Source organism: Giraffa tippelskirchi, chromosome 12 (genome assembly GCF_054371585.1).
Source record: "Giraffa tippelskirchi isolate mGirTip1 chromosome 12, T2T-mGirTip1v1.2.pri, whole genome shotgun sequence".
Classification (NCBI taxonomy): Eukaryota; Metazoa; Chordata; class Mammalia; order Artiodactyla; family Giraffidae; genus Giraffa; species Giraffa tippelskirchi.
Window position 1 is genome coordinate 119457906 of NC_137286.1, and position 26471 is coordinate 119484376.

General features: G+C 40.6%; 1 protein-coding gene across 1 annotated transcript in view; it reads right to left on the reverse strand.

Annotated features, from left to right (window-relative positions):
- Positions 1-563: 563 nt before the first annotated feature.
- Positions 564-26471, reverse strand: part of LOC145528649 (uncharacterized) — a 199145-nt gene continuing 173237 nt past the window's right edge. The window contains exons 6-10 of the mRNA XM_081547297.1: positions 12645-12891; positions 11633-11776; positions 5289-5430; positions 2037-2267; positions 564-1281 (exon numbers count right to left, since the gene is read on the reverse strand). The gene's annotated coding sequence lies outside the window, so the exon portion shown is untranslated. The remainder of the gene's footprint in view (positions 1282-2036; positions 2268-5288; positions 5431-11632; positions 11777-12644; positions 12892-26471) is intronic.

Consider the following 26471-nt stretch of genomic DNA (forward strand, 5'->3'; position numbering starts at 1 on the left):
GTTCTTCGCATCATGTGGCCAAAGTATTGGAGTTTCAGCTTCACCATCAGTCCTTCCAATGAAAACTCAGGACTGATTTCCTTTAGGATAGACTGGTTGGATCTCCTTACAGTCCAAGGGACTCTCCAGAGTCTTCTCCAACACCACAGTTCAAAAGCATCAGTTCTTCGGCGCTCAGCTTTCTTTATAGTCCAACTCTCACATCCATACATGACTACTGGAAAAACCATAGCTTTGACTAGACGAACCTTTGTTGGCAAAGTAATGTCTCTGCTTTTTAATATGCTGTCTAGGTTGGTCATAGCTTTCCTTTCAAGGAGCAAGCATCTTCCAATTTCACGGCTACAGTCACCATCTGCAGTGACTTTGGAGCCCCCACAAAAAAGCCTCTCACTGTTTCCATTGTTTCCCCATCTATTTGCCATGAAGTGATGGGACCAGATGCCATGATCTTAGTTTTCTGAATGTTGAGTTTTAAGCCAACTTCTGAATGTTGAGCTTTAACCCAACATTTTTACTCTCCTCTTTCACTTTCATCAAGAGGCTCTTTAGTTCTTCTTCACTTTCTGCCATAAGGGTGGTATCATCTGCATATCTGAGGTTATCAATATTTCTCCCAGCAATCTTGATTCCAGCTTGTGCTTCATCCAGCCCAGTATTTCTCATGATGTACTTTGCATATAAGTTAAATAAGCAGGGTGACAATATGCAGCCTTCACATACTCCTTTCCCGATTTGGAACCAGTCTGTTGTTGGGTATAATAATATCGAAATCATAAAGTGGCTTTGAAAATGATGAGAATAGAAAAATTAAGCAATTTTCCTAAGATCACACACAGCTAAGTAGAAGAAACAAATTTCAACCTAGTTCTTGTAATTCCACATTCCCATAACTTTCCACAATATCACACCACCTCTGAGGGTGCCCAGGATGACATGCAGATAGAAGGCACCAGAGAAGAGCAAGGCACAAACGCAGGCAGCGTTTCAATTCTTGGAAGAAGACATGGACCTTTGGGGGTCCTGAAATAACCAAAAGAAGATGGATTCTGTTTGACTCTCAGAATTATAGGAAATCATATTGGTGACACACTCAGCTGGACATCACGGAAACTGACAAAGAGTTTCTAATCAACAGTGCTCGGCATACCATAGAACTTAAAAAAAAAAAAGAAGGAAAGAAAACCAAAAAACAAAATGATGAGTGAAAAAACTGAGTCAATTAATGAACTCTAAGAACCGTATGAGGCTTCCCTGGTGGCTCAGTGGTAAAGAATCCACCTGCAAATGCAAAAGATACAGGTTCAATCCCTGGGTCAGAAAGATTCCCCTGGAGAAGGAAATGGCAACCTGCTCCAGCATTCCTGCCTGGAAAATCTCATGGAAAGGAGGAACCTGGTGGACTACCGTCCATGGGATGGCAAAGAGCTGGACACGACTGAGTGACTAAACAACAACAAAGAACTGTATACTGTATAAGAAAGAGAAAAACTCTTTCACCCAGTTCATACATTTTACAGTCCACTTCCAGCTTCAACCTCCTTCAAACCTCAAATACTTAGATTTTGTAACAGAAGATGAAGGTTCACTTCAGGAAAGTTGGGACAAGGGATGTTGCCCCTTGGTTATAAGCTCTTCTACCAGGGTAGGAAGACCAGCAGTTTTAGTGACCACTTTGTAACACTAGCTGGTGCATGCTGAGTTAACTCAATAAACGTTTCTTGAATTGAATTCAGTCCAATTGCTACTATGACCTTCATCCATAATGCGAAGATATATGACCCTCCTGTTTTCTCTTGAGCTCTTAATTAACATCTAGCAATATTCCATTTGACATGCATTTGGATGCCACCCACATTAAGCATCTGCAAGGCAAAGTCCCAAAGTCACACAGATCAGACATATCAGCTCAAGAAAAATGGAAACAGTTGCATCAAAAGGAATGTGCCTTATTTTAAATGATTAAATATACAAGATAATTTAATATATAAGATAATTCATGTTGATAGAGGGATTCAATATTACATGATACTGACCTGGATTTAATGTAAAACTTTTTCCTTTCTTCATGGAATCCAGAAAGTCTCATGGTGGTTTTCTTTGTGAGATATTACAGTCATCTAAAGAACATGTGGTCCAAAAGAGCAGGTGGGAGGTACAATCTTGTAAGACAGAGTCTCAAAGCCACATGTCATCACTCTGAATCTTTGGTGTCACCCTGCAGGCTACCTCTCATAGCTTTCCTCCATAAAGCCAAGTTTTTGAAGCTGAAATAACATTGTTCATAAGACTATATAAGTACAACTACTTTTCTGTAAATCTATTTGGAAATGTATGTCAAAACCTTAAAATACATCCATCCTTTGACTGAATATTTCCTCTTCTCAGAATCTATCCTAAAGAAATAATCAAAAATGCAAAGAAAAGTTTGTATTAAAAGAAAAAAAGAAACGTTTGTCTTTTATAAATAAAAGACCAAGAATAACAAAATGGTCAATTAAATTCAGGTGCATTCATTGATACTAAGACTCACCTTTCTCCATTTTAACATATTTGAAATTGGAATATGTTTTATAGTAGCTAGCATTTTATTACCCCATTAGCCATGCAATAGCCACGAAGTAGCAGGCGAGCATTAACTTGGTCACAGATGTTCATCTTGTCATTACTTCTGTTGAATGATGGACATTGCTGGTACTACACGTGTTGCTTTCACTGCCATTTAAAAGTAACACAGTGATTCAATATTGAGATGAAAAGTTATTGTGTAACCATGTAAACAGAACTGCAGCAGGTAAATTTTATATTGGTGAAGCAAATATTCATCATAGGAGAAATGATCACTATTTCATATTTTGTTCCAAAGAAAAAATAAACCATGTGTTTTAAGAAACCTAAATAGATGAAACGGTGTTACATTTTGTTTTCTGAGGAATATGCACAAGAAGCATCTCCTTCATGCTAAGTAGTGCAACTCTTAGGCAAAAGAATTGCCAAATGCTTAGAAGAGATGAAAGAAATGTCAAAGCATCAAAAGGCTCGTGTAAATAACAAATGTGTTTCAGGAGATCCTGAAGGCTTTGTGTCATAGCTTAATTGAAAACATCTTTTTCCTTTCACAGTAGTGTGTAGAATAATGTGTTCTACAGTCAACAGCATCTTAAAATCATTTAAAGTAAAGACTTCCTAGAGACAAAAAAAACTCTGGGCTTAAATAAAAATATAAAAAAAGAATAAAAAATTGCAAACTCACAACTATGTAAGATAACTTTTAAATAGTGTGGAAATGTGAAAGCAAATATGTTAAAATGTGTAAAAATCTGTAAAGTGAGACTATGATTAATATTTTCTTCTTCCTTTTTATGTTTCCAAGTTGGTTTTTTTAATTTTCCATGATCATTTTTTGTGTAACAGGGTATATTTTGTTTCTAATAATAAAAGATAAAATTAGAGATGCTTTCCTTTTTATTAAAATATGATTTACAATGTTGTGCTAATTACTGCTGTACTGCAAAGCAATTCAGTTATACATATATGTACATTCTTATTCTAACAAAAGAGTGTATTTTTTGATTAGTTCAAAATAATATTTAGAATATTAAAAACAAGGGTAGAAATTTACCCTCCATGCACTCATCACTGCCTTTATAACCATTATTGTTATGTGTCTAAGCCTTTTTTGAATCTGTTCATATTTTATATCCTTATTCTTCTGCGAGGATAATTCTATAGATTCTGTGCAATACAGTCAATAGATTCATAAGCTTCCACTTCTGTCTCCTGCCTGGTGTTCTTAAATCCAGCCCATGCATGTCAACCCAATCTATATTCTTCACACTTTCATTATGCTCCATCAAACTTTCTTGGCCTTTGCTATCCCAACCACAAAAGCTAATTTACTACATTTTTTCTAACTATTAAAGCTCTCTCTGATAGAGGACCTTTCCAACTCATCTTTCTTAGTACTTATAATTATTCCGAGTTCACTACCCAAGGCTATTCTGAGATCAGGTGAGTTTATTTCCAAGTTATTTATCCAGTTGTGGTATCTTTCAGTTTCTTTTCTGTATGAAAGAAAACTAAGAGGAACAAAAAAGGAAATACATCTTTTTCCGGATATATTATTGATCAAAGGGCCTTCTAGCTGGTATAGTTTGCAGCCGTGGACTTTTGGATGGTAACCTTAATGTCATTCACTAGAATTTCTGAGGTCACTGAGAAGATGAATGAGGAGAGCATAAGGTGAAGATGGAACAGAGATAAGGAAACTCAGAGCCTGAAATAAACCTCAGAACCAGGGGACCCTGAACAAGCTGGATTCACGCTGGGGAATAATGTATCCCCAGGCCCAGATCTTTCTGAGTATCATTTATTTACAAAATCTGTCCATTCTCTGGACTCTCTCATTCTTCCACAGTTGAAAGAAATTGTGCCCAACGGCCGCAGGCAGCCTGGGAGTGCAAGCAGGAAGCAGGATGAAACCTAACTTCATATGTTGGGGCTCCTCATCAGTCAGTGCTGAGATAAGACTTCTCCACAAGCAGCATCTCTGTTTGTCCCTGCAGTTACCAAGACTGCATCCTCCATGCCTCAGGCACATGTGTACTTCTGTCACTCATGGTCTGTGGGGGGCCCTCCTGTACATATGGCAAGAGTATCAGAGCAACCAGTTCCACAAAGGAAGGCCCCCAAACTAAGCTCTCCACTGGCACCATCAATCAGCCTAGTCCTAAAAGGAAGCTCTGTTTTCACTTCAGTCCCCCCACAAGTCTATGTATTTGATGGTAAAATTATAAAATCATCAATGCATTTAACCTGTATCCCACAAGCATTTAAACTCCCTATTTGCACCTTATTCCACCCCAAACTGGTCTTCCTTGATGGTTCAGTGGTAAAGAATCCACCTGCAATGCAGGAGACCCAGGTTCGATCCCTAGGTCTTGAAGATCCCCTGGAGAAGAGAATGGCTATCCACTCCAATATTCTTGCCTGGAGAACTCCATGGACAGAGGAGCCTGTCGGGCTATAGTCTATGGGGTCGCAAAGAGTCAGATATGACTGAGCGAATAACACACACTCACACACCACCCCCAATTAGTTAAAATAATAAATAAATAAAATCTGACTTGATACTACTCACCCACAACTTGTAATAAGTATCTGAGTTGATCTGAGATTGAAGTTCAAGATTTGCTTTGGCCAGAGTTGGACTCTCCCTGGAGACTTGGACACAGAGGCTTGGTGGGAAGCGACGGGATACAGAGATGCCATGGCAATCTAGAGCTTACCTCAAGTCAGAGACACAACACGTGGGGTCAGTGTGGGGAGAGGAATATCCATCCAGGGCAGAAATCTGAAGGAGGTGGGAGAGAGGTCTGCTACAAGTGCCTTGTCACCATCACATGAAGACTTAGACTTGTCAAGTTGAATCTGTCAAAAATTGTAAAATAAGGATACGTCTCATTGCTCTGTCATATGTGAGATGTTCATTAGCATTTCATGCAGGCAGGCAGAAAATTGCTGGGGAAGGAAGAAATTACATCCCGAGCTCATCCCCCAACTAAGCACTGCAAATTTGGCATTTCTGCACAGGAGGAAACGGTACCCTGCTGGCAACAGGTTCTTCATCAACCCAACCCGCAACAAAAACACAAAACAAGCAAAAGACGCTGCATCTTGATTGCTCTCAGTACCTTGTGAGTACCCATCAGTCCTAGGAACAGTTCCGGGAATTGTTACAGAAACTCTCTGCTCACCTGAAGTACTGTTCTCCCTACCTGAATTCTGTTTAATTTATTAGAATTAATACTAGAAATTTGGGGATATAGGGGAAGAGGGAAGGAAAAGCATTATTGTATCCAGAGCACTAGAGCGAGGCTGGGTATCATCGCTGTCCCAGCCTTGTTCTCCCGGGACTTTTCAGTAGAGAAGCTCTTTCTTTAATCACATAGGGCTCCACAGCCCCAAATGATAAACCAGCCTCAATGCCAGATTTGACTTCCATCACTCAGGTTATGGGGGTCTTTCCTACTCTGCAGGTTCCCAATTGTCCATGGCAACAGGGAATAACACAAAGCAAAGGAAGGCAAGCCCTTCGAACACTTTGTCTCAACTTTCAACACACCTTTTAGCAGAACTGATTGACATGGAACAAAGCAGACTGTTTGAAATTGTACCCATTCCTCTTTTAATTGTCCTCCTTTTGGTGGAAGAGTGACAAGCAGTGATGTAGTCTAAAGGCTGATTGTCCAAGGGGTGACCAAGTGGGCTGGATAATCGGTGCCTGGAGCATCAGTTTGGCATCTGAGTCACTTCCCAGGTGGCGTTAGTGATAAAGAACTCACCTGCCAATACAGGCAGACATAAGAGAGGAGGGTTCGATCCATGGGTCAGGAAGATCTCCTGGAGGAGGATCCAGGAAAAGGAAGGTCCCCTGGCAACCCATTCCAGTACTCTTGCCTGGAGAATCCAATGCACAGAGGAATCTGGCAGGCTACAGTCCGTGGGGTCACAAAGAATCGGATACAACTGAGCAATTTAGCATGCAGGTGCACGCACTTCCAAGATGAGTACTTTATCTTGTGGGAACCTGGGCTGACCAGTCTGTGGCCTAAATGGTACTTAGCATTACAAATAGATGCTGAAGAGGGGGACAAAATAAGAAGCTATTACATTCTCTTAAGTGTATGTCTTTGAATTGACTATCTGTCATCTGCCGCTAAACGCCCTCATGTTGCTGCTTGGAAAGGACTGACAGCTCTCAGCTGCTGCCGTCACCAATCCTTCCACGCTGACACTCCAGATCAGATCATAGCACCAAACCTTAGCATGCCTTTCTTTTAATTCTATACCAGGGTTTATGCCACATCATCCTGTTCTAATGGTTCATCATGTAACAAAAACCAAAAGGAACAACAAGAGAATATTCTTTAGCCATTTAAAAACCATAGTGTAAAAAAAATAAAAATAAAAACCATAGTGTTGCAGAACATGCAATGATATGGCAAAGTCCTCATCATATAGTATGCAATGAAAACACCCAGAGAGAAAATTATGTATGCAATATGATCTAATTGGATTATACATATGTATGTGTGTGTGATTCCAAAATACTAATCTTGAACATTTCTTGACAAAGTGGTTAAGAGTAATTTTGATTTTTTTCTTTATACTTTCAAAAGTGTACTAAGTTGAGCATGTATTATTAATTTTTTAAATCTGGCTGTGCCTGGTCTTAGCTGCAGCATGCAGGATATTTAGTTGTGGCATGCAGGCTTTTAGTTGTGGCATTCGAGATCTAGTTCCCTGACTAGGGATGAAACCCGGGTACACTGCATTGGGAGCACGGAGTCTTAGCCACTGGGCCACCAGGGAAGTCTTGAACATGTATTATTTTTATAAGCAGAAAAAAAATAATCTTTTCAAACTGCTACACAGAGGTAAGATAGTCCTCAGTTTAAACCACCATGTTATTGTTTATTTATACCACATTCTATGCCACTAATTTCATTTCCTATTCTCTGGATTTCCCAAGGCCCATATGGTTCAACTTTGTTTCTGGCGTCTGGGATGCAAATGAAGCAAGCAGGCTGACTTTTGGGTGACTTCTCAGTTCACCATGTGTCAGGAAGCAGAAGGAGCCAGAAGAACTGGCTCTGAGTCCCCATCCTGCTCCCCAAGTGTAATCAGGGACTTTGGAAATCCCTGAGCAACTGGGCCAAACTCTCTCCACGTTATGAACTAAAAGGTTGGGCCCTCGCTTGAAATGAAATGTCTGCTTTCCATGAGCTGCTAGATTCAATTGCAGCAGAAAGTTCTAATTGCCATGAATGTGAGGGTGCTGCAAAGTTCCTTTGCAGAGTGAGTCTCATTCAACCGGAAGTGGTGAAAGCTGAGTCATCAATATACAGGAGATCCAACATGCTGTTTTATCTCAGAACAAACCTCTTAGGCAAAATATTCAACGCAGATGTAAATACAGTCCAAGCGTCTACAGTATTGAAGTAGGCAAGGTGGTCTTTGAGAAACCTAGATCATGTAGCATAAAAAACATAAATAAGGAGTTAGCTTTATATCCAATATTTAAGTTTGGGTTTCCCTGGTGGCTCAGATAGTAAAGAATTTGCCTGCAATGCAGAAGACCTGGGTTGGAGACCTGGGTTGGGAAGATCCCCTGGAGAAAGAGAGAAACGGCTATCCAATCCCATATTCTTACCTGCGAAATTCCACGGACAGAGGGCCCTGGTGGGCTACAGTCCATGGGGTCACAAAGAGTAGCACACGACTGAGTGACTAATATTTTCACTAAGTTTAATCATCTGAATTCACTTGAATCATCAGGTGACTCATGTACAAACACGTGGAATGATTATAATGACCTGATCTGAATAAGTAATCAGAGAAAATATAACCCTTCCCTTGAATGGAATTATTGATATTGTAAATTCTGAAAATTATACAAGCAATACATAAAATCACTTCAAAATAAAATTCATACCATGCAAATGTCCACAGAGTGAAAAATGGAAATTCTCCTTAAAGTCTCACCCTCTGCCCACCTACTCCTCTATCCACAGATAACCTGTTTTAGATCCTTCCCATTTTAAACATACGTATCTCCACATGGTTCCTATCACTTGCTTCCTAAGCTCCACAAGAATATCTATAAATATCTCAAATCTTTGTCCCATCAAATGTAACCAAAAATGACAATTTTTTTTTACTAAAATGAAATGGCTGTTTTTCAAAGAAATGTTCATTATTTGTAGCCTCTACAATTGATGACCATTATTTTCTCTTTGCTCATTTTATTATCTTTAAATAATAAGTAAATAAACATGAATATTAGAGGGAAAAATGTTACTGGGTTAGCAAGAACAGTACAAAAGCCCCTGCATGCACAGTTTTTGGTCTCCCAGACACAGGCATATGCCAACCTTCATCAGCTCAGACTCATAACTGAGCTCAACAGATGCCCCAGGTCAGCTCCCATGTGAAAACACATCCCGCCTGTGGGCACTGCCAGGGAACAGCATCACAACTCTTCCTTCTCTGCAAAACCTGGACAGAGCTCCGGGTCCAAGAGGAAGGATCAGATGATTTTGCAGGCACTAGAAGTTCATAAATGGCACTTAGAGACCAGTCCTTAAGGTTTGATTATTTAAATGCTGACATGGACAATTGATTACTGGCAAAACCAATTCTGTGCAGAGATCACTTAAGTATAGAGCTCGCCTAAGAGGAGAAAAAACAGGCAGTGGTCCCCAACCTCCAGGTCATGAACTGATACCTCCTGACATATCACCAATGGCATTAGATTAAAGTGCACAATAAATGTAATGTGCTTGAATCATCCCGAAACCATCCCCCTTCCCCCTGGTCCATGGAAAAATTGTTTTCCCTGATGCCAAAAAGTTTGGGTACCACTGGTTTAAAGAGTTAAATACAATTAACCAGACAGCTCAGGTCCCCAAAATTGTTACACTGGGCTCAAAGAAGGGAAATGATGCTTTTTGTTAAAGTAAAGGAAATACACTCTATCTGCTAATAAAAATGATCATTTATTGAGTACTTCCTGTCCTAAGCATCTTATGTAAATTAAACAATTTAGTTTCACAACAAACCCAGACAAGGGTGCTATTATCATATCTGTTTTAAAGATGAGGAAACTGAAGAACTCAGAGCTGGTCAGCTTCATCTTGAGAGGATCTGGGCTCTCCCTCCTAGTGGCAAAACGGCTGCAGCAGTGTCAGCCTTTACATCTCAATCACCACACTATCCAGAGGAAAAGAAACTCTCTTCTGGAATCCACATTCTCATTGGTCTGATTGTGTTATGTGCTCATTTGTTATGGACAGGGAGACTGAGATGTGCAGATTAGAACAAGCCAATCAGAGCCATCTGGTTATATACTAGGAGGTATAAGTAGGATCAATGTCACCTAAATTTCCAGGGGGATAATGGATGCTGGAGAGGTGAATACCAAATGTGTACTGCAGTATTCACCAGCCAGAAAAGAAAAATTTTCCAACAGTATAATTATAATCATAGTTTAGCTTGAAACTCTTAATTCCTATTGATATTATTTGTTCTAGAACAATATTTTCTCCATGTAGTCACTTTGAAAAAATATATATATATTTATATATTTTTTATTCTATCTCCTCTTCCCCAGAATTGATTTTTCCTAAGGACAATGGGTTTGCAATACATAGTGAGCACTCTTAGGCATATATGTGATCATTACTTTTAATATGAAATATGATAGTGGAGAACTAGGACTATCATATACTCTTTGATTAGAGGAAAATCAAGATTTCAAATGAGAAGCTTCTTCCTACCTAGTTATCTTATGTATGTGTTATTTTACCCCCGAGTTATGGATTTAGTGCTTTGCTTCAGTTCAGTTCAGTTCAGTCACTCAGTCATGACTCTTTGCAACCCCAGGGATTGCAACACACCAGGCCTCCCTGTCCATCACCAACTCCCGGAGCCTACTCAAACTCATGTCCATTGAGCCAGTAAGGCCATCCAACAATCTCATCCTCTGTTGTCCCCTTCTTCTGCCTTCAATCTTTCCCAGCATCAGGGTCTTTTCAAATGAGTCAGCTCTTCACATCAGGTGGCCAAAGTATTGAAGTTTCAGCTTCACCATCAGTCCTTTCGATGAATATTCAGGACTGATTTCCTTTAGGATGAACTGGCTGGATCTCCTTGCAGTCCAAGGGATTTTCAAGAGTCTTATCCTACACCATAGTTCAAAAGCATTAATTCTTTGGTGCTCAGCTTTCTTTATAGTCCAACTCTCACATCCATACATGACTACTGGAAAAACCATAGCCTTGACTAGATGGACCTTTGTTGACAAAGTAATGTCTCTGCTTTTTAATATACTGTCTAGGTTGGTCATAACTTCTCTCCCAAGGAGTAAGCGTCTTTTAATTTCATGGCTGCAGTCACCATCTGCAGTGATTTTGGAGCCCAAAAAATTAAAGTCTGCCACTATTTCCACTGTTTCTCCATCTATTTGCCATGAAGTGATGGGACCAGATGCCATGATCTTAGTTTTCTGAATGTTGAGTTTTAAGCCACCTTTTTCACTCTCCTCTTTTACTTTCATCAAGAGGTTCTTTAGTTCTTCTTCACTTTCTACCACAATGGTGGTGTCATCTGAGCATCTGAGGTTATTGATATTTCTCCCAGCAATCTTGATTCCAGCTTACACACAAGCAAAGCACACAAGTTAAATCAGAACTGTAGGAGTCCTTATGAAGTGCTCAGAATTATTCCTCTGCTTTTATTCTAAACAGATAATTAGCTATCCAATTTAAAAGATGTTCTGAAATGGAGATGCCACAGCATTCTTTGGGAACACACTTTAAAGTTTAATGACCTTCCCTATCAGTGTGATGCTTATATTGAAACTAATGTTGAATTCAAGTTAATCCCACAAATATTTGTTAAATGTGACCATCTTGATCATGCCTATGTCTCAATAGAAAACATTCTCTATGTAGCCTTCATAAACTAGAAAACCACAGTTATACATAAGTTGATCAACACATATGTATTTGAGCATCTGTGCTAGGAATGGAGGCTTGCAAACAAGTATAAACATTATTCTCAACCTTACCTCTCCTGGATACATGGCTGAAATCCATTTTCCTGGTTCTTCATCGTTTCCATGGCTTTTCTCTGGAACTTCTGCTAGTTTTCCACAGCTATGATAAACGATGTCTCACAATTGACTCCACAAATAGAAACAGCCAAATGGATTCTAGAGAAGAAAAAAAAAAGTAGTTTATTTTGGGAAGCAGATTCCCAACCACAACACTTGCATTAGGTTGTGCTTGCATTGGAAAAGAAAAATCAATATAAAATGGAAAATGTGAACATAATAGATATCATCTAATAATCCAGGGAGAGACACCTCATGTCATGGTTACTAGGGATGACTAATCCAATAAATCCTTTTGCTAACACCAGCTGTCCATAACTGAAACAGACCAGCAACCATTCCCAACAACATACATACCCGCTGCTAAGAAGGACTAATTCTATCAGAGCCTGAGCAGTTCCAAAGTTCATTCAGTTCTGCTCCTACAGAAGTTTCAGAAACATTGTAGACCTCTCTATTGTGATTTAAAGCTGCAGAAAAGGCATATTAAGGGGCGATTGAGGTCATCTTGTTTAATGCAAGAACCCCTCTATACTCGTGGTTATCCATCAACCCAGCAATGGGAAACTGAGCATGGCTGTTCCAATGACAAATATTGGAAAGCCATTCCTCACACTAAGTCAAAGTCCTTACGACCCTCCCCTCTGCCATTCCCACCAAAATATGTCTAAGTCTTCTCCCAGTGACGAACCTTTAAACAGAGGAAGTCAGCTATCATATTCCTTTCTTAGTCATATCTCCTCTGTCTTCTTCATAGAACATTCTATAGCTTGCATAAATTTTGTATCATCTTTTTCCTTGTCAGTTCGGTTGAGCAAGTTAAGTGACATAAAATATAGAAATTCTGAAAAATGTAGTTGCTTCATTTTCTATCATATTGCTTTTGCTAAAGGTGTTTATGTTCACTTTGCAGTCACTCAGAATTGAACAAATAAGTGAACCAGTACACATCCTAATAAGCATTTACCCTGAGGATGTCCATTTTGTCATGAGTCAACATTCTCACTGCTTTGTGCCTCCTTAAACGATACTCTGCTGATTTTCTCCATCTTTGAGTCTTACTGTATTCAGCCTTCCCCATTCAGTCATTCTTGCCCAGGAGATTAAGGTCAGGTAGCAAATGCCTCTTTCGCCCATCATCTAATTGATCACGCTGGTGTGACAGTTCAATCCCTCCTTCATCTTGAGAAGTGGCCTCGTGTTAGATGGTAATTCTGTGGAGGAAAAAACAGAAAGAGAAAAAGCCAATTAACCTTCAGAAAATGATAGTACAACTTGTACTTCTCCACACCTGATTATTTCCTAAGCAGCAAAATTTTCAATTTATTAAGCCTTAGGTGGGTAAGTGATGCTTTTACAAACAGAGAATGTGAGATACCATTTTTCAGTGATTCTGTGACAATCACAGACACTGGGAGAGACTGAGGTAATGAGCAACTATGAGAACCACAGATCTGAGTTTCAAACACAAGAAACACATGTCTGCACATCTCTACATTGCTATTTAGAGAGATAACTCTAACATGTAACTCCAAAAGGTGGAATTCAGACCTTGTCCAAAAGACCTGGGTTACAATTGTAGGTCAGACCAAAGTATTCAGTATAGATTAGCTGCTACTGTGTATAGCACCTTTATGTACCTTAACTCAGTTATCATTCAAAACAGCCTGTTAAGACCCAGGAAGATGGGCTCCAATTTACAGAGGAGGTCACTGAAGCTTGGATAATTATGATTTGATGAAGCTCATGTTAAGTGCCAGATGGAATTAAAATGGACTTCCCATGTGGCACTAGCAGTAAAGAACCTGCCTGCCTAAAGCAAGCAGACATAAGAGATGCAGGTTCAGTCTCTGGGTTGGGAAGATCCCGTGGAGAAGGAAATGGCAAACCCACTTCAGTATTCTTGTCTGGAGAATCCCATGGATGGAGGAGGCTGGCTGGCTATTGTCCATGGGGTCACAAAGAGTTGGACGTGACTGAAGCAACTTAGCATGCATGCACGGAGTTAAAATCAGAAATCAATCCATCACTGATTCAGGATACTACACTAAGAATTCACCATGGCAGTCTTCAGTGTTTATTGTAGCACACCTTCTCTGAGATCTAATATAACAAAATTAACTTCTGCTTTGACTTGCCCTAGAAGTCAGAGGGGAAGAAGGATCATCCTGAAGGATATATCCCCAGAGCACTACCCAGCAGCCAACCCTAATCTCAGCTTCAGTGACAGGAAGCCACCATATACTCTGATCACGGTGTCTTAACATCTGCTAGTGGCCATGCCTCCTTCTGTTCCTTGCTACAGAACCCTGACTCTAGATACCTATTTCCAATAGGTGTATAGGACCTTACAAAACACTGGGTCTCAAGATAGGTGTACCCAACTTTTCACTCTCTCTGGATTAAGGTGTGTGCGTGTGCTAAGTCGTCTCCGTTGTGTCCGACTCTTTGCAACCCTATGGACTGTAGCCCTCCAGGCTCCTCTGTCCAAGGAATTCTCCAGACAACAATACTGGAGCAGGTTGCCATGCCCTCCTCCAGGGGATCTTTCCAACCCAGGAATCGAACCTGTGTCTCTTATGTCTCCTGGATCAATGTAGGAAAACCTATTTTTTAGTGTTCCAGTGTGGGAAGGACAATTTTTTTCTCACTTTCTGAGACCACTGGTAAGTTTCTCACTGAAACGATTTTAGGGAAAAAAAAGAAAAAAAAAAATCCTGGCATGGGGGGGGTTTCAATTTTCCAGATATTTCTAAACTTTCACATCACTAACTCTGGGATTAATCACATGAATATCGTGAATCTTTTTTCGGTAACTAAGCACAGAACAATTTTCTAATCTCTGCTTTGCCATTTTCTTTATAATTGTGGGCTAGTGACATATGTTCCTTCATCTGTAAAATGGTGATAATATTAGCCTACTCCAGGGAGACTTTGTGAGAATAATAGAAGAAAAGCCTTTAAGTTTAGGTATAGCAGCCACCCCCATGGATGAAGGTTTCAGGGGATTTGGGAGGAATGGGAGGGAGCACAGTGGGAGTGGGATGGTATAAGGAACTCAGAGAAAGAAGTTCAGCCCACCCCTCCCAAAGCATAGCATCTCACCCTCTCTTACTCTAGTTCAAGCTCTCTCTTATGATATTCTTCCTGCAGGTCCCAGGGAACTACTGATCTCATGTTAAGAACACTAGCTTAAGATTTTGCTTGAGGTTCTCACATTTCTAGATATTCATTGCTGCTTTTAAGACTACACAAAATATGTGAATGCCATGGCTGAAGATTCCTTCATTAAGGAAATTATAGTGATGTGGGATCTGTTGACTTTTCAGCTTGGAGACCACCAAATATATTATCATCCACTTCTTGTTTTAGGCTTAGCTCATATAGCCACCTATCAGTAAAGCAAAAGCTGGTCTCCAGGGTAGACCATCTTGCCATTCTTTTTTTATTTTAATGATTTTTTTTCCAAATAAATGGTTTTGTTCATTTATTTTATTTATTGGCTGTGCCACACAGTGAGTGGGATCCTACTTTCCTGACCAGGGATGGAACCCACGTCCCCTGCAGTAAAAGCACAGAGGTCCAACCACTAGACCACCAGGGAAGTCCCCACCCTGCCTTCCTTACATACAGTCAGCCTTAGAGGAAATAAAGTAAGACCCACCACTGGAGAAACAAAGAAAACAAACCTCAACTGAACACCATCATGGCAGAATTGTGAAAAAAATAAAGCCACAACTTTACTGGATTTTAAAGGAAACGGTTTGTGTAAACTCCGGGAGTTGGTGATGGACAGGGAGGTCTGGCGTGCTGCAATTCATGGGGTCGCAAACAGTCAGACATGACTGAGCGACTGAACTGAACTGAACATAGAAAAAAAGCACATTTCTTTTTGTATACCCAAATAAATAACATATAACTCTATTAGAAACTTCTACTAGTGGTGAATGCCCACCCTCTTCTACTGACAACATTTCATTTGCAGACAATATTTATCAATGACTATAGGTCTTAAAACACTGACAAAAACTCAAGATTCAAAATATAACAACTTCGATTCGGTTTGTTTTAATCACAGATGCCAATGTTTTCAAAATGCTAGAATATCCTTTCATAGCAACCACTGTTTCAAAAAACAGACCTCTTAATTGTGTTTGTCTAAGAATTTAATGTGATAACCCTACTTTTTTAATTAAATAAAAATTCAGTATCTATATTGAATTTGATAACGATGTTTACCCACAAATACAGCTAAGAAATCAACTGTCTCCTTTTTCTAGAAACAAGACAGAAGTGTGAAGTGTCAAGTGTCAAGTCTGATAATTTTCATTTTAGCTTCACAAGTCTTAAAAATAACCTGGGACTTCCCTGTAGGTCCAGTGGTTAGGACTCCACTTCCCAGCACAGAGGGTGTAGGTTTGATTCTTGGTCAGGGAGCTAAGATCCCACAGGCCTCGCAGCCAAAAACCCAAAACACAAAACAAAAGCAATACTGTAACAAATTTAATAGACTAAAAATGATCCACATCAAAAAAAATCTTTACATAGCTATGGCTGATTCATGTTGATGTTTGGCAGAAACCACCCCAATACTGTAAAACAATTATTCAATTAAAAATAAATAAATTTTTTAAAAGTCTTTTTAAAAAATGACCTAGACTAGATGATTACATATTCATTTACCTCTTCCTTTCCAACCACCTACTTTGTCTCATAAGCCAGATCCCTGCACACTTTTGATCCTTTTCCTATGTTAAAAGGGCTGGTGTTTCAGTAATCTCAACCCCTCTCTATGTGTTTCCATTCACCTTTTCAACAATTCCCTCATGGCTCAGCTTGTAAAGAATCCGTCTGCAATGCAAGAAACCTGGGTTCGACCCCTGGGTTGGGAAGATCCCCTGGAGAGGAGAAAGGCTACCCATTCCAGTATTCTGGCCTGGAGAATTCCATGGACTGTATACTCCACTGGGTGGCAAAGAGTCAGATGTGACTTTCACTTTCACTTATTTTCAACAATTAGCCAATTAATGATCTGTTCATCTCCAAGTCACTATTGAAGTACCCCATAAATCAGCAGTTGTACTTTTGAGTCAATATATTTCCTTCATTCCTTCTCTGCTAGACTCTAAATAAGAAGTCATTCAGATTAGGGAATGTTATTTCCAAAAGACAATCATCAAAGGAGTGTTTCATAGCCTTCAAATCTACATCAAATTTGTAAAACTTTGATTGTGAAGTATTAATTAAGCACTATCGTTGCAAAGTACCATCACAAAGTGGCAAAAAATCTATGCACAGCATATACACAAATGCATATGTGTAAAACAATCAGATATAAATACATGAATAGAAGTTATTTTGGTAGATAGTTGTGTGCATGTGTGTTTAATATTTTTGGCAGCTCAGCATCCACTTATCCTTTCTATAAAACACAAATTTTCTTTTGGAGAATGACTTCTTTCCAGTAGTATTGTTTTGGTGGTGGATTAGTCTCTAAGTTGTATCTGACTCTTGCAACCCCGTGAACTGTAGCCTGCCAGACTCCTCTGTCCATGGGATTCTCCAGGCAATAATATTGGAGTGGATTGTCATTTCCTTCTCCAGGGGATCTTCCCAACCTGGGGATCAAACCCAGGTCTCTTGCATTGCAGACAGATTCTTTACCCACTGAGAGAACAGTGAATCCCATGCCTGCCTCTCACTAGGAAAGTCAAATAAACCAGCATTCCTCAAACTTGCTTTCAAGAGTCAGAATCCCAGGGAATTAGCTACTGTCTTCCAGGATTTGCAAATTATGTTAGAGATTCTGGGATGGAGGAAACTTGAAATCATTCTTTCCAGCTATGGTTCTCTGACATGACTGTGTCTTTTCTGGAAACATTCTCAGCCCTTCAGAGCAGCCTTAAGTAGTGACTATTGCCAATCCCTATTCTTAGCTTTCCAACTGATTTGCTAAGCTCCTGGTCAGTTTCCAGGAGATTCCCTTCTAAAATTGCCCAAAGTCAGTTTCTGCTGACTACAATCTAAGAATTCTGACCATTACAGTTACTGATGAAACAGACTCTAAATAGGAACACAATTAAATATATTATTTAATTTGGGGCAATGAGTATATATGGATAGATGCATCTTGTTGATCAATGAGTAAAGAGGATCCGGGGAAACTGAATTTCCAGGCAGGAAGGCTGCCGTGAGCTCTCTCCAGGGGAAATGACAAGAGCTAAGAAAACGTCTTTTCCAGGCACGACACACACAAGCATGGATCTAGTGATATATTCTGAAATTTCATTAACAGGGTTTTTCAGTGAGTATTGCAACCCATTTCAGTATTCTTGCCTGGAGAATTCCATGGACACAGGAGCCATAACCCGTGGGGTTGCAAAAGAGCCAGACACAACTGAGTGACTAACACTTATTCCAATAGCAATAAAGTGAGTTACCTCCCTATGTTGAAAAATTTTTTATTTTATGCAGCCAGTTTAAAAAACATTTCATCCAACTATTCAATGTATATGTAGCATATTATACTCAATGGCTCAGGAAATTTCATTTTTCACCCTTGCGATCTTTTTTAATAGTGACTTACTATCCTGATTCCCCTACATCATTCAGCAAAGGGGATTTCTTCGCTTTGTTGATGCAGAGCATTAACTTAATGTTGCAGAATTTAAGGTCGTCTCTTTTATAAACTTACAATATCCCTTCTCTCCCTGTGCTGTAAGTCTGATTTAATTATCTTCCAGAAATCAGTTTAGGTACTATTTTTGTCTTTGCTTGCCCTCAATCCTTATTTGATTAAAGTTACCACATTCTTAATTGGACTCCTCCATTAAGAGGAGTCCTCCATTCTAAACATCAAAGTCAATAGTGGGACTGCTGGGTTAGTTTTAACAGGCACTTTGGATTCAACAGACTTTTCTGGGATAATCAGGAAATCGGTGTAATCTACAAAATGCCAGTTCCTGTGCTCCACACTGCCCTGAATTACCAAGCCCTCTCATCTCCTCTGAGCACTGGTCCCTCCTCTCTCACAGTTCTAGCCAGCAAGCGAAGGCGGATATTTATAGGAATGAGGAGGGTGTATGAAACCGATTATCCTCATTCTAGAAGGCTGGAATCTTTTTCAATCTTATAGGTCTTTGAAAGACTTCAAATACTATTTGATTGAAGCCCTGCAGTATTGGCAAGAAAGGGCCTCACTAAAAATTTCAGCAATTGAAAAGGCAAGAGAAAACCATAGATCCCTGTCAGCACATATTTTTAAAGAAAGTACATGTGTCACTGTGATGCTTTTACCAATGAGTGACCTTTAAGATGGTAGGAGAAATGGAGAAGGAAGGAGGGAAGAGAGAGAGAGTTGTCTTAGTTTCAACAGGGAGCAATATTATAGCAAAATCACTTTCCCATCAGCAGACAATTCCACGGTTTCCATGACCACCAGGCACACCTGTAGCAGGGGGAAGACATTTCAACACTACCCAAAGTGTTAGTTTCCTGCAGGACTGTCATAACAAAGCATAACAAACTGAGTAGCTTCAAACGGAATATTTTTCTTTCGTAGCTCTGGAATCTAGAAGTCTGATATCACAGTTGGTTCTTTCTGGAGGGTCCAAGGAGAACCTCTCTCCTGCCTCTCTCCTGGTTTCTGGTGCTGGCTGGTGTTTCTCGGTGTTTTTTGGTTTGCAGCTCCATCACTCCAATCTGGTCCTCTGTCGTCACATGGCCCTCTCCTCCTGTGTCTCTGTGTCCCTGTGTACAAAGCTGCCTCCTCTTACAAGGACACTCGTCAATGAATTAGGGCCCCACCAGAACCCAGGATGACCTCATCTTTATTTGATTTACTTGGCAAAGGCTCTGTTCCCAAATAAGGTCACATTCATGGGTACCGGGGGTTAAGACGTCAGCATATCTTTTGGGGAGATGCAATCAACCCACAATACCCTCTATAATACTGACACAAAGTAGCCTTGTACTACTGCTTAGCTATTCCATGCTCCTCTTTGTATATTCAATTCTTTTTTTTTTTTTAATTTGGCTGCACAGGGTCTTAGCTGTGGCATGCGGGATTTAGTTCCCTGACCAGGGATCGAACCCATGTGCCCCTGCCTTGGCAGCACAGAGTCTTAACCACTGGACAACCAAGGAAGTCCCTATTCCACCCTTTACTGAACTGGTTCTCAGTCACTGTGGGCCTTGCATGGATATGCCTTCATATTTTAATTTAAATCTTATAGAGGAAAAGACAATTTGCTGTGAAAAAGAGGGAGGAATATTATCTGGATAAAGATTGTCGGTTCACTAGAACAGGGGTCCCCAACCGTCAGTATCTAATGCCTGATGATCTGAGGTGAAGGGGATGTAGTAATAATAGAAATAAAGCACACAGTAAATGCAATGTGCTTGAATCATCCCCAAACCATCTCCCTCCGCCTGGTCCATGGAAAAACTGTCTTTCCTGGTGCCAAAAATGTTGGAGACCGCTGCACTAGAACACACAAGAATTTTTGCCTTGTGTGAATATGAGAGAAGGAGTTCTGGGCAAGCAGTAAGTCCACCAAAACAGACACCACTGGAGCAAATCAGTGAGCAGTGTGATAAAGGGGCAGACATTCCTGGACCCCATGAAGTGTCACTAGGTAGTAATAGCAACTGCACTGTAATTGATGCTTGCTTGTTGTGCTGTTGGGAGAACCTCAACCTCCTGCAGTGTGCTGTCAATCTAGAATGCAAAAATGTTAAGAACCTCTGTTCTCAGGGTTGAGTGTAGATCAAAGGCTCCAACTCTAGCACCTCTGCCACTGAATAATCATAATTTACCAGGTGCTTAATTCGGTACATTGCCTAAAAAGGAGACTTTCAGACCCATAAAGAAAATGATTTGGGGTAGCTGAGAACTTTTCCAAACTTACTCAGCGATTTGTTTCATGTATAGAGGGAAAAGATGGGCTTTCCAGGTGGCACTAGGGGTAAAGAACCCTTCTGCCAGTGCAGCAGATGTAAGAGATGAGGGTTCTATCCCTGGGTCAAGAAGATCCCCTGGAGGAGGAAATGGTGCCCACTCCACTTTTCTGGCCTAAAGAATCCCATAGACAGAGGAGCCTGGGAGGCTACAGTCCATGGGGTTGCAAAGAGTTGGAAACCACTAAAGTGGCTTAGCCTGCACTCACGCATAGGTAAAGGAATCCCACCCAGGGCTCAGATAAAATCACCCAGTGTCACTGGAAAAAGAAAAACTGATCTCAAGAATATGAATCCCCAGAATCCATCTATAGCTACTGGAGGGTACCTAGAAGGCTTTGCCCAGGCTCTAACTCCCAGCAAGTTGCTGAGGATCCAGAAATCCTGTCACTGGGGATTTGCTCTGAAGATGTGTGAAGAACTGCCAGACACAATACAAAACCCACCCCCATGTAACAGCTATCATCAGATATTTTTCCAGCCAAGAAAGAGAGAAAGGCACCTATCGGGGACACATAACGAAAGGAAAGGCAAAAGAGACCCAAATAATGTCACCCATTCATAGCTGTGCCAGGTGGCTTGTCTTATAACTCTTCTCCCTACGGAGCTTCTGCTCAGCATGTCCCTAGATGACATTTTCCATAACTTGGATGATGGAGGGGGATCCTCGAGGAAGGAGATCTGCACAAATATTCTCTCAGAGAAAGTTCACGCTCAATGAAGAGAAATGAGGGAAAGAATAGAGATCTGGGGAAAAGGAAAAATAACATGCTCTGGTTTTGCTCTGAAGATCAGCTCCCTCATCCTTCTGCAACCCTAACCTGCTGACTGCCAAGTCCTGTGAGTCTGATCCTGAAAGGCCAAGTGAACACCAGGTCGTAAAATGAGAGCCCAGGTCCCATTGTTCTGTCTTCAACATGAGGTCCAGGTGGTCTTCCGCAGCTCCGCACAGTCCATAGCAAAGCTACTCAGAAAGACACTCCCACACTGCACTGAGATGCTGTTTTAAGTGCAGAGGCATCAGCTAAATGCCAGCAAGAGCCTCATGAGTTTAGAGATGAGAGGAGGACTCTGGAAATGTGAGGGGTGCCAAATCTCACGTGTCCTCACCTTTCCTTCTCTCTCCTTTGGAAATCTCCTCCCTACTTTTCCCTACAAAATCCTCCAGCCAGAACTTCCAGGCCACCATGCTGAGGCTACAACCAAGGCAGCATGCTGTCTTTCACAGACAGCCTTGTGCTGCCGAGTTAGTGATGCTTTTTGGTGCTGAGGTGCATTGAGACCGTCTTGTGGCAAAGATCAATAGTCATTTCCCTCTTCTTACCTGGGCACACATCTGGAACTCCCCTCCCAGCTCCCTCATAGTTAGTTACAGCCACAAGACTGAATTCTAGTTAGAGGATTCTGAGGCTGAGCAGCAGTGGGAAGTCTGGCCCATGAAACTCCAAACACAGTAATCTGCACTCTTTCTCCATCCACTAGTCTGATGTAACAAACACAAACGCCTGGGAAGCCACATGGTGTGGATGGCAGAGCCACAAGATAGAAGGAGCCTGGGTCCCTGAATCACTACTAGGAGCCTTCAGTCAAACCCTTTAGGGTGTCACACAGTGAAAAGTAAACTTCTATTGTCTTTGAGCGATTCTACATTCTTTACTCAAATTTGTTTGTTACAGCAGTGAATCTATCTTAGTCAATCGTCTTTCTGAGGTGCCCACCATAGAAGCCATAAGCTTTCTTACACCATTTATCACTAGAGCTTCTGAAACAATACAGATGGTACAATAGAACCTGTTTCTTATTGATGATAAAACTTTACTCAACAACAGGATTTTATATTATCGTACAGAGGAAATAGGCCAGCTTTAGAGTCACACTGAATTTGATCCTTTTTCCAAAGTATTCTGCTCGAATGATCAATCAGCTCACCTTATTTCTATGACCCTAAACACTTCTCTGTAATTGGGATCACTAGTCCTAATTCAATATTAGGACAAAGTCACAAAGCCTAACGTTTAAGGAGAAGAATTAAAGCATTTAGCACAGCATCTGGTACATAGTAGATCATTAGTGACTAGAAAGCTATCATTATTATTTATATTTATTAGCATTTACTTGATTGTACCCTGTAAGTATTCATGCTTCTATCTTCAACATCAAGCAAGAGATCCTAGAAGTTATGGATTACGTCTAATTTATCTTTATAACCCCACATGCAGAACAGTGATGATTACTTCAGTAAAAAGAAGCCCCCCTTTAGTTAATATTTATTCACTCACTGTGACCTCCAAAGTAAGAATCATGTCTATAAAACTTTCCCTAGAATTTGGAAGTGCGGCCTGCACATAATAGGAACTCAACAACAAGCATTAACAAACTAACTTCTTCCTGGTAGGTCGATGATGTCATTCTGGTCATGGGGACTGGTGGGAGACACTGATCGTTATATAGCAGACAGATCTGTGGGAGAATCTGGATTCCAAATCAATAGCAGCTTGAATTTCCAAAACCTCCTATATCACGTATGTGACATCACTCCCCACCACAAACAGAAAATTCATTCAAAAAGGAGCATTCTCCAGTTCTCACTTGTATAATTAAGACAAACAATGTAGCCTTCTCAGCTGCCTCACAAAGTCGTCATGAAAGTCAAACACCATAATGGATGGAAAGTGATACACATATGTGGTTGCTGTTGTTTAGTCACTAAGTCACGTCTGACTCATTTGGGACACCACGGACTGTAGCCCACCAGGTTCCTCTGTCCATGGGATTCTCCAGGCAAGAATACTGGAGTGGGTTGCCATTTCCTACTCCAGGGGATCTTCCTGACCCAGGGATCAAACCTGCATCTCCTGCATTGGCAGGCAGATTCTTTACCACTGAGCCACCAGGGAAGCCCAATATACATATATACAGAGACCCTATTATTGCTGTTATTGTTATCACAAAAGCCATGTTCTGTCATCTTTGTTATCAGTACTCTCATGGTCTAGATTCTTTCCTCTCATCTGGTAGGAGATTGTCTATCACATTCTTCCCCTGCCTGATGCAGGACCACAAAGTAAAATGCTATTATTAAGACAGATATATTACATAGTACATAAAGACAAACACTTTTGTTATTAAATTGACCTTTCTTGGAAACACACCCAGAAATGACTCATTTCTTAGAAAACAGGTTAAGAATGCAGTTCATTTTGTCCAAGATAAGATGGTATCACAGGCAAGTCGGACTAGCAGGTGATAAGTCCATTTCACTTTCTCAAGTTGTTTCAACAATGAGTAGACCCACAGGCGGCTGCTGAAATGAAAAACAGGAATTGGGAGGAGAAGGTAGAATAAGAGTTGAAATGAGAAGAGTAGGGTGAAGTCAACCTTTGACTAGCTGGAGGAAATGTAGTTGAGTTACATTATATGCATATAAATAATTGCCCTGGTTACATTGAAAGGAGGTTAGAAATGTCACCAGGAGGGCTGCCAGGCTTACGGCCAAATGACCACTCAAAGTTACATTCCCTTGGGGGCTTTCTCCTTGAGCAAGGCCAAGTCCTCCCCTTCGTAGGCTCTGATACTTCATGTTTAAGTGCTCTTAGTATAACCAACAGTGGGGTCTGGTTGCTTGCCACTCAAAAGTCAATAAGAGGCAAGGTTAGTGGAAAGGAAAATTTGCTTTAGTTTATATGCTGGCAACTGGGGGAAAGGGGAATATTCCCGTCCAAAGGCCAATCCTTCACCTCCCCACTGACAATTAGTGGGCAAGAGCTAATTGGCTGAGGGAGGAGGCTACAGGCAGAAACAGCACAGTCAGCTCGGACAGTCATCTTGAAATTGGTCATTGGTGGTCTGACCAGCATCATCTTCATTGTTTTAAGGACAGTCAATCTTCAGCTCCAGGGCTGGTTTGTTTCCTTTCTTGAGGTCAGTTCTCACAATTGTAGCAGTTTATGTCATAGCTACAGTCTCATCATCAAGTAGTTAACCTCTCCCACCTGGTGGGGATTTCAGTGTCTGTAAGACAGCTCGCAAGATATGGCTCAGAATATTATCTATAGCCAATGAGAAGGAACTAAAGGTCCTTGACTATGCTCAATGACTAAACTATTATTACTTGGTCTCCTTTGACTGTTTTCCTTTGTTTGTTCATGTTCTCACTTCTTTGATTAAACTTACTCTTTGGCTACAGTTTTTCTACAGATAAAAGGCAGGCAGAGGACACTGGGGACAAGGATCATAGGATCCTGCTCTTTCATTAGCACATGTAAGTGAGTTTATCTCTTGGGGATTTAAACTCATGAGATATTGAAGGATAAACAAAAAAGCCAGCATCTGCATTCACACTGAGCCATGTAGCATTCAAGATCCTCAGAAATGTCTCCTCTAGCCAGCCCAGCCTCTCTGATTTTGAATACCACACGGAATACAGACTGAAAGGAATTTACTTTGTGAGTTTAGCCTTGAAGTTAGTACAAGAATTCATATTATAGGATTTCCGACCATTCATCACCACAACAGGAACACACATGTCTCTAGAAGTCAATGCATTAAGTTGGGGAAGATGGGTGCCTTCTACCTTCCCAGCATACAGCCTGAAAGATCAGTACCAACATAGACCTCTCTTGATTTCCTGCATCCAACACTCACTTGTCCTTTACTCCCTCCCCTACACTTGAATGTCATATCTTTTCTCATTCTTCATCATATTGATAAGGTCAAACAAGGTTCTTAAGACTCATGGTGGTTGTATGTGAAATGTTTTATTTCTAAAGTTAATATTGCCAATTGTTGTTGTCATTGTTCAGTCCCTAAGTCATGTCAGACTCTTTGCAACCCCAGAGACTGCAGCACACCAGGTCTGTCCTCCACTGTCTCCTAGTGTTTGCTCAAATTCATGTCCATTGAGTTGGTGATGCCATCCAACTGTCTCATCCTCAGCCACCCCCTTCTCCTTTTGCCTCCAACCTTTCCCAGCATCAGAGTCTTTAACAATGAGTCAGCTCTTTGCATCAAGTAGTCGAAGTACTAGAGCTTCAGCTTCAGCATCAGTCCTTCCAATCTATATTCAGGGTTGATTTCCTTTAGGATTGACTGGTTTGATATCCTTGCAGTCCAAGGGATTCTCAAGAGTCTTCTCCAGCACCACAATTTGAAAGCATCAATTCTTTGGCATTCAGCCTTCTTTATGGTCCAAATCTCACATCCATACACGACTACTGGAAAAACCATAGCTTTGACTATACAGACCTTTGCTGGCAAAGTGATGTCTCTGCTTTTTAATATGCTGTCATAACTTTTCTTCCAAGGAGCAAACATATTTTAATTTCATGGCTACAGTCACAGTTCACAGTGATTTTGGAGCCCAGGAAAATAAAATCTGTCACTTCTTCAACTTTTTTTCCCTTGAAATGATGGGACCAGGTGCCATGATCTTAGTTTTTTGAATGCTGAGTTTCAAACCAGTTTTTTCACCTCTTCTTTCACCCTCATCTAGAGGCTCTTTACTTCCTCTTCACTTTTTGCCATTAGAGTGGTATCATCTGCATATCTGAGGTTATTAATATTTTTCCTGGCAATACTGATTCCAGCTTGTGATTCATCCAGCCCAGCATTTTGCATGATGTATTCTGCATATAAATTACATAAATAGGGTGACAATATATAGCCTTGTTGTACTCCTTTCCCAATTTTGAACCAGTCCGTTGTTCCTTGTCTGGTGCTAACTATTGCTTCTTGACATGTACACAAGTTTATCAGGAGACAGGTGAGGTAGTCTGGTACTCTTATACCTTCAAGAATTTTCCACAGTTTGTTGTGATCCACACAGTCAAAGGCTTTA